Raw genomic sequence first — 9603 nt, forward strand, 5'->3', positions numbered from 1 at the left:
CCCCCCCCCCCTTTTAAACAACTGATAGACATTTACATCTTTAAGTCCAGTTTAACGAAGGTTTTCCTTTAGGAACAGGAATAAAATTTGCACTGTACTGTATGAACTTTGATCATCAGAAAGAACACTTCTGTTTAAAATTATTTGTTACATATAGTAGCTTCAATTTACTAATAATTGTCAAAATTCCTAAGAGAATAGAGATGCTGATTTAGAGTGACAAAGTAATAACTCATTTGCCAAGGTTTTCAGTCTTCTTCCTTTGTATGACTTGGGTAGGTAGCAACAACTACAAATTTATATCTAAGTTCAATAGCTAGCACATTGCTGCAGCAGTGAGCTGGTGAATGTCCTTCAGACCACCGGCAAAAGAACCAAGGGGACACTCAGATATGATGTGCTCCATCATTTCTGCCCGGTGACACAGTCACATACAGGTGTTTGAATCACATCAGGACATCTCATGGGAAATGTGGACAAACCCTCTTTAAATGGAAAAATGAGGCAATCTGCACCCATCTTGCCGACATAAAACAGGCAGCTTGTCATTGATCCTGTTGAGACACCCTGATCTTTGATTTGAGAGTTTTGATTTGAGTGGTCAAAATGCTCCATGTGACTGTCCATTGGGCCTCAGCATTGAAGTTGGGTGTAAGGGTCTTGATAGGGTTCCACAGAAGGTTGTGGGATTTTAATCTAGTCTTTGGTGGGTTCTACAGGTCATGGTGCAGCGGGATCCTCACTTTACATTGACATGGTTAAGAAAGTGAGATGTCTGAGCAGCTCTTCTAACTTGTGGAGGTTGGATGTATGACAGGACCAGCAGCCAGTCAACTGGAGTCAATTTGAGTGTCCCCAACACTACGTGCATAGCATTATTGAGTAGTGTGACAGCTGTGAGACCACACTGACACACAATATTCAGCTGCAGAATATACCAAGGCAGTGTTGCCCTATTGAAGCCTGGGGAAACCTGGCAACCAGCTACCACCCCATCTCTCTCCTCTCAACCACCAGGAAGCTTGTGGAACAGGTGCTGCTCCACCATCTGTCTGATATTATCAAAGGTATCCTCCCAGAGGAGCAGGCAGGATTTCATCCTAAGAGCAACCCCTGTGGCCAAGTAGCTTCACTTCCTGGCCACATTGAGGCAGGATTCCAATGTAAGTTGAAGACAGGAATCACCCTTGTTGATCTGTCCTTGGCATACAACACTGTCTGGAGACAAGGCCTCCTCCTCAAGATCTCCTGCGTCGTTCACTGCCGGCAAATGATTCGCCTCTTGGCAGCAATGACTTGGGACCGATGCTTTAAGGACACCTTAATGGCCAGATCAGTAAACCAAGAACTCTTAACTTGGGCATCCCTCAGGGCTCTGTCCTGGTACCAATATTTTTAATATATATACTGAGGATATACTAGTGACAGAGTCAAGGAAATTTATGTATGTAGCTGCCATTGCCCTAGCTGTTCAGCATACAAACCTCCATACCAACAGCTGCACCCTAACTCCAGATCTTAGCACAATGGCTGATTATTTCCAATGCTGGAAACACGCCGCCCCCAAACACACACCCCAAAAAGCCCATGGTAACAGCTTTCCTTCTGAACAATAAAATGGCTAATACCAAACCTGATGTGCAGTTCTGCAGTGAGGCAGACTCATCTTCTCCCATGCCTTCAACTACTATTTCTATGCTGGTGAGGCCTCCCTACTCTATCACTGACCTCTCTCTCTCTCTCAGTTCAGTCTGGCATCTCTCAATCCCAGACAATTCCACATAACGTCAAAAGCACCATCTCAGACTCACGCTCCTCAAAACTAAATATCACTCTTTACCTTCTATCCCTCTCTTCCACCTACCTTCTCTTTTCATTGAGAACTGCACTTTCCTATCTCTCATGCCCATGAAATCGAGTTCTTCTCCAGCCCAGTATCAGCTGCTTGATATATTTAAACTTCTGTTTATAATGGCACTAAATTTAACACTGTCAGCCAAGCTCAAACCCTTCTAAAATCACCACCACCAATCAGTTGGCTCATCAGCCACAATCTGAATGGACTTTTAACAACCTTGCAATGACGAACAAACCCAAAGGCTCCAAACCTTTCTTCCAACAAAACTGGTCACTGCAACAGAAAAAGTGAAGGAAACTGATGGGCTGTGGAACACATCCCTTCTCAGGAGTTTTATCCCTCCCCAAAGATGACAAGGAGAAGAGACTATGCAATAAAATGCTCACAGAAGAAACCACAAACAAAACCAAAGTATTTCATATTTGGATTTTTTGATTTTCATGGATGCAAACACATTAAGTGATCCTCCTTTTTAAAACAGTTTTATAGGAGAGTTTCTCCTACTTTGCACAAATTTAAGACCTTCTCCATTTTAACCCACTGTCTCTTTGTTCACATGATTTTTGCCATCACTATCTAATAGAAGATGAACTATTGTCTAAATTGCCAGGATTGCAGACAGACCTAGTTAAGCCATGAGTGGCTTATCCACACACCTGAGAGAAATAATTCAGCTTTGCAGGGCATTACATTTAAAAACCCACTGTGGCAAGAAATGATTTGTTCTTGTCAAATCAAAGCCAAATAAAGATTCCATTGCTATAGAAGAGGTAAAGGTGAAAGCTTGTCAGCAACGTTCATAGCATCCAAGGAACCTAAAGAAGGCAATAAATTTGTCCAGAATCCATTGCAAAATAAAATGCAATATACGTGTAATAATGAATACAGTTAGAGAAATTCAAATGCTATTGAATTCCAGGTTGACTTATATTTAAGCATTACAGACAGATAAAAAAAGCAAGTATTAAATAGCTTCTGCATAGGGAAGTATTGGGAGAAAAAGTAATACCAAATGGTTGACCCTGCAGCTGCTCTATGAAACTCCCATTTAAGTCACTGACTTCAAATGGAATTTCTTGCACAGAGAGCTTGAAGAATTGGGTCCTATGTTTGGAAACCAAAGGTAGGCTGAAGCTGAGGTCTAAGTATATTTTTCTTGCCCCTATTAGATAGTACCTTTGAGAATTGAAGACTTAGCTATTCAGTGGTTGCTAGGATACTTGCCCGTTACGAGAGGAAACGTCTTCTTGATTATGTCAATATGGTATTTTTGCAGGAAAAGGCTTGCATGCTTTTCCAACATAAAAAGCCTTATTTCATGAAGGCTTGTTCTAATGTTTTTCATTTTCACATGCCTTAAACTCATTGAATGGAAATTATAATGTTGTCAGTGACCAATCTCAGAGATGTGGGGGTTTTTTTGTTTGTTTGTTTAAAGAAAGCATAGGGAAATGTATTGTTCTATCATCATGAACATAACTGAAAAATGTGTTTGTGAAAGGAATCACAAGCTCTGAGCTTAATCCCAGAACAGGTATAGCACAGGGAGTGGCAATGAAAACTTCTCCAGATGGTCCAAACCACTGTGCCTCAACACTGTCCTGGGGAGACCACTTCTAGACGTAAGATGGTAGCCCACATTCCATACCCACTCTCTGACCTCTCTATTGAGACTGCTAATAAAGTGCCAGCCAATTCTCATAGTGCTCATTACATAAACTGTGCATACTAGGCACTGGATTAAATCCACTAGGCCACCAGAAAGCCACCAGATCAGGGGCAAGCAAACTTTTTGGCCTGAGGGCCGCATCGGATTTCTGAAATTGTATGGATGGCTGGTTAGGGGAGGCTGGGCCTCCCCAAACAGCCAGACATGGCCCGGCCCCCGCCCCCTATCTGACCCCCCCCTGCTTCTCACCCCCTGGCCTGACAGCCCCACCAGGACTCCTGCCCCATCCAACCCGCCTGTTCCCTGATGGGTCCCCGGGACCCATGCCCCATCCACCCCCTGCTCTCTGTCCCCTAACCACCCCCAGACCCTCTGCCCCTAACTGCCCCATCTAACTCCCCTCTCCTTCCTGACTGCCCCCCCAGGACCCCTGCCACATCCAACCACCCCTTCTCCCTGTCCCCTGACTGCCCCCCGCTGCCCCATCCAATCCCCCCTCCTTCCTGACTGCCCCCCAGGACCCAGGCCCCCATTCAACCCCCCTGTTCCCCGCCCTCTGACCGCCCTGACCCCTATCCATACCCCCAACTCCTCTACCCTCTATCCAACCCCCCCGCTCCCTGCCTCCTTACCGCGCTGCCTGGAGCACCGGTGGCTGACAGCACGGCTACACCAGGACAGGCAGCCGTGCCTCGCAGCACAGAGCACCGGGTCTGACCATTGCGCCGGTGGAGCAGTGAGCTGAGGCTGCGGGAGAAGAGGAACAGCAGGGGAGGGGCGGGGGCGAGCCTCCCAGGCCATGAGCTCAGGGGCCGGGCAGGACGGTCCCACGGGCCTTAGTTTGCCCACCTCTGCACCAGACAATTATTCTTGATCACTATCCAAAAGGTAGCTTCAAATTAACGCAGTGACCTGGAAGTGAGAAGTTCTGCATCAGTAATAGTGATCTATTTAGTTCCCCTCGTGTCAAATTCTGTAGCTATAGATAAACTGAGTCAATATCTCTTCTCTCATCATCACAGTCCAATTCACTTCAGTGAGAAGTTTGTTTATATTCAAAGAAAAAAAGTTGATCCACAAACTACAAATTCCATTTAAATGACAACTGCTATTAAAAAACAGCATGCTTTCAGTTGTCATTCTTTGCAGGGATATCTTGTTTTTAGTGTTCAAAACAGCATTTAAATGATAGACCATCCAGTTACTTTTGTTGCTTCCTCCAAGATACTCACCTAAAATACAATTATAAACCTCAGTTAACGTGTAAAGAATCTACTATACCATAATAAAAGGCAAAAAGCAATCTTTGAACTTGAACTATTTTTGTTTCTCTAAAAGAAAACAATGCTGAATCCACTTTTGTTCATCAATTCAAAACAGTAACTTTTCACAAATTAATCTGTACAAATAAAATGGTTTTCAAGTGAATTGCGCACTGTGCTAATTGGATGCTTCAGTAACATGGCAAAACTCTCTATTAGTTAATAAAGCAAAGAAGTAAAAGACCAGTAGTTAGATTCCTACATTTGTTTAAAATATACAGAGATCTCATGTTATATGATAGTATTTTATCCTGGAGAAGAATGTATCTATGAGGCCTGTTTGTTTTGTAACCTCTGGTCCAAAAAACTTTGACTCTAGTTTGTATCAAAGTGAAAACGAAAGCTTAATAAAAATTGCTTATCCTAAAACAAACATGTTTGAACAGCATACAAGATATTGCAACAATGTGAAAGAAAATGTTAATATTCGGAGAATACCTGAATTTTTTGTAGGCTTTGAATTTCAGAAAGGTTAAAAATTTAGTAGTTCCTTCACTCGTACACACAAATGAAAAGTTAGGGCTTCTGGGTTTCAGCTGAAGGCAATAACGCAATCACTGGAATTTTTGTGTACAAATAAACTCTCAGACATCTTTGTTTATTAAAAAGATCTCTAAAAAATTGTAAATGGCAAGAATATCAAGACAAAATTGTTCCAGGCCAATTCTTCCCAGAAGTAGGTGGCATTCCTAGCCTATGCTCTGGGTGAAATCCTGGCCTCACTCAAGTCAATGACAAAACTCCCGTTCACTTGAGTGTAGTCAGGATTTCATCCTGTCTACAGAACAATACCACCACCACCAACATATCCCCCTCATTTTATTGGTAACTCAAACCCCAACCAAAAACAAACTGTCACCTAAGCTTTCTCCACAAGCTTGGCTGTTCCTAGGTTCTGGATGGAGACTTCCATATCCCAGGCCCTATGTTTATCTCCTTCAGAGAGGCTTCAATCCTTTGTATGTCCCTGTTGAGGCTAATGGAATCCACCTGTTATTAACTCCGCATTAGTTCTACTGCACCTTCATGCAGGGTTGAATCACCTGACAGAGGAACCTAGCCTCCTCATCCCTCTGTTACACATGATCAGCAAAAAATATTCATGTTGTACTAAAGGAAACCAGCACATACTAAGTGATGCTACCCATTGTTTTATCTTGCCTTACCTTCACTCACTGACTACATTTGTTTTGTTGTGTTATCATACCAGAAGAACAAACTGAATATGAGAAAATGACTGGAATCATTATTCTGTATTTAAAATTTTATTGGTGATTAAATTCCTGTCACTTAAAAGTTAGGCATAGCAATTTTATTTCTAGAGGAACTGAACCAAAAGAGATTATTAAACACTCATTTATGTATGCTGTAAACAGGCAAAATACATAATCTTCTGCCCCAGCCTTCATACTGCCATCTAATGACAACTTTCTAGTGCTCTTTAATTTACACTGTATGCTTTACCGTACAGCATAACATTATAAAATCACATCACCCTTACCAATTACAGATTTTTGAAATTATGTTACAATCAGAAACAGTTTCTCTCACTTTTCTGTAATTATGTACAGTAAAAAGCAAAACAAACTTTTGTGGGTAGAAATGGGTATGATTTTACTATATATACACACACAGAGGCAATAATGGATTTTATAAGATACTTGGCAATAATTATCCATGTATCAGATAGAGTCCAGTCCAAAATTACTATAACAAATTGTAGCATGATACTTTCCAGCAACATGGAAGTTAAGCTATGAGCCTTATCCTCTTGTATTGCCCCATTATCTTATGATTTATTTAGATGTACAAGAAAAGTCTAAGATGCTCACTGTACATCTATAGGGAAGATCACCACAATTGTCTACAGCTACTTATTAAACTAACCTTTCAATAGCGGAACATTTAAAAATGAATTAATCTGCATTCTTGGTGTATTATAGATAATTAATTAGAACTAAATCAGGTTTAATGATATTTACATTATTGAAAAAATTAATAGAAAAAATGAAACTGCTGGTAAGAAATTTAACACTCAGGTCAAATGTTAAGAAAGCAAGGAGAGCTGCGTTATACAGTTTCCAGAAAGGAAAACTATAAGGCCAAACAGAAGTGATTACACACCTTTTAATTTCAAACCAATTCATGTGCGTTAATAGGAATTATATACATGCACTTCTGAAAAGAGAGTATGACCCTAAATCTTTGGTGCTGCCTCATCATGCTACCGGTGTCCTGCCAACCTGCACATGAGAAGCACAGGTCCTGCAGTGCACTATTCATCCATCTTCACAAAGCAGTATAGCAGTGCAATGACAGAAGCTGTTAAGGGAAGGAAGAAGGAGCTAACCCAGAAGGACAGGCAAGAATCATGAGCTCAAATCTCTAATTTTTTCACCTTTTTACTTCAAATGTATGTATCCTGATAAAGGAGACTAAGGTGTTTCAACAGTAATCTAAGATTTTCTTGGGAAAAATTATTTCTCCCTACTCCTTTTCCCTAAAGAGGGCTTTGTTCCCAATCTGAACATTTTGCAACACATGATGCCAAACTTGCAAAAGAGTTTGAGGTCATAATAAATTTACAGAAATACAATACACAAGAATACAACACATTTTCCATACAACTGAGGTTACAATGGCTGACAGCTGTTCTTGAGAGCACCACAACTTCAGTACTCATGAAATAATATCGACTTAAATCGTATGGCACCTACTACCCTGATTGTCAGTAATTTTGACCAGCAGCAACATGCATCTGAATCTTTACTGATTACTTAACTTTTTAAGTCAGGATGCCACTTGAAGTATATTTAAATAATGAAAATAATTTATGTAAAAGTTACCAGTATGTAATGTTTTTACATATTAATACACTGACATTAATATATTTTACAAGGACCCAAATTATCTGTATAATCAAATGTATGATTTGTTGATGGTATAACGCATTTACCCACCTTACATACCAGCATGAAACGACTGCTCAGGGATTGCTCTTAGGGGAGTTCACATGCACGCTCTTCCCCAAGCTCTGCAAGGAATGTTTACCAATACCAGCAACAAAACTGACTGCAGTCAAGGTGTGTGCAGAAAGGGGAATGAGGGAAAAAGAGGGCGGGACCTTTTTTTTTTTTTTTTTAAGATTCAGGATGTTGTTAAAAATTGCATTTAAAAAAGAAAGACAAATTTCAAAAGATTAGAGTTAGAAGCATCCCTTTAAAAGTGGGATGTTCATTTATTTTCAAAGCAGCTTTAACCCAAAATTTAATATTGACAGTGTTTCAGATTTTTTTGCTTTTAAACATGTCTTCTTTTGAAGAAGAAATGTGAAAATGGTACTTATCTTTCCCAATTTTTTTCTTTCATACCTTGAAGTACCTTGACATGAAACACAATAAAACTTGATGTATAGCAACTGAACAAAATTACTGCAATTATATGTATAAAACTTCCTACATTGTGGACATAACACTTTAGGTAATAGTCTTAAACCAAAGTGCAACTGTTTTAAGCTGCATGGAGTGTTTTAAAAGGACACTATCCAGTCTATTATTTTTAGATATAGTATTCAGCAAAGGATGTATACAAGACTGTGTTCCTTCTAAAATCTTTTAGAAAGCATTAAATAATGTTCAACTACTCTTACAACGTTAACATACTTACTTGCGTTACAAATGACCCAAATTTAAAAATTCTCTGAAACAGAGGGCTCCGGGAACTGGCAGTTCTCCCACCACTAGTTCACAGCTCTGAATATCAAAGCCAAGTTTGCAGCAACTAGAAGTTGCTAATATACAACTAGTGGCCATAGCAAAGTTCTTAATGGACAGGTACATATTCACAATATGTACCATCACCATCACAACTGTCTTTGTTAACAGTATCACCTGGAAAACCAAGGATTGAGGCCAAGGTCAGGGTCAATTGCAAATACTTTTTCCCCTTTGTGAAATTACTTCAGAACAGGACTGAGCTCACTGACAAAATGATATAAATTTACTTGCACTTCTGCTGCCCATCACTTGAATGTTCTGTAAACAGATTAAAGATTTGCCTTTCTAGGGTCATCACCTTTCATGAATATTAAGTTATTTTTCAAATATTACAAATGTCTCAATACTGCAGTGGTAAGTATTAAGATTAAGATATGATTCACAGCCTCCAAATCTAATTCAGAAGAGTTTTAGCACCAAAATAACGGTTTAAAAAAGTTTTATAAGAGGAATCATGTATGATTCTGATAATTGCTAAAGACAAACTATAATTAAACAAGACAAGTCATTTGGTCCTGAACATCTTGACAATGACACTTTAAAATATAACTATAAAATATTCACTGTAAGGGTCCAAACAGATTTTACTTTCATACCTTACTACCCAAATTTTAGGTACAAGGTAAAAGTTTTTCTAATGAAAAAAAAAACTGACTTTAAACTCAGTTTCACCAAATAGTAGAATCTCTGGCAATGCTCAGTGGCTCACATTCATGAAGTAAAGCACATAACTGTCATACAGCTCTGCCTCCTTGATGGTTTTATTACTCAGTGACAGAGTAATTTAACAGTAATAAGGGGTAAACAATACTGCTCTAAAAATCTCATTCTCTAAGAAAAATCCTGCAGAATGACCTCTATGTATAAGCTTGTCATTAGTTCTTGGAGCCAAATAAGGGTATTCCAGAAAAACTGGCTCAACGAACTATCTTCAGAGCTCTTGCACACAGTGAATATATAATAAAATAACCACCTGTA

Source organism: Caretta caretta, chromosome 4 (genome assembly GCF_965140235.1).
Source record: "Caretta caretta isolate rCarCar2 chromosome 4, rCarCar1.hap1, whole genome shotgun sequence".
NCBI lineage: Eukaryota > Metazoa > Chordata > Testudines > Cheloniidae > Caretta > Caretta caretta.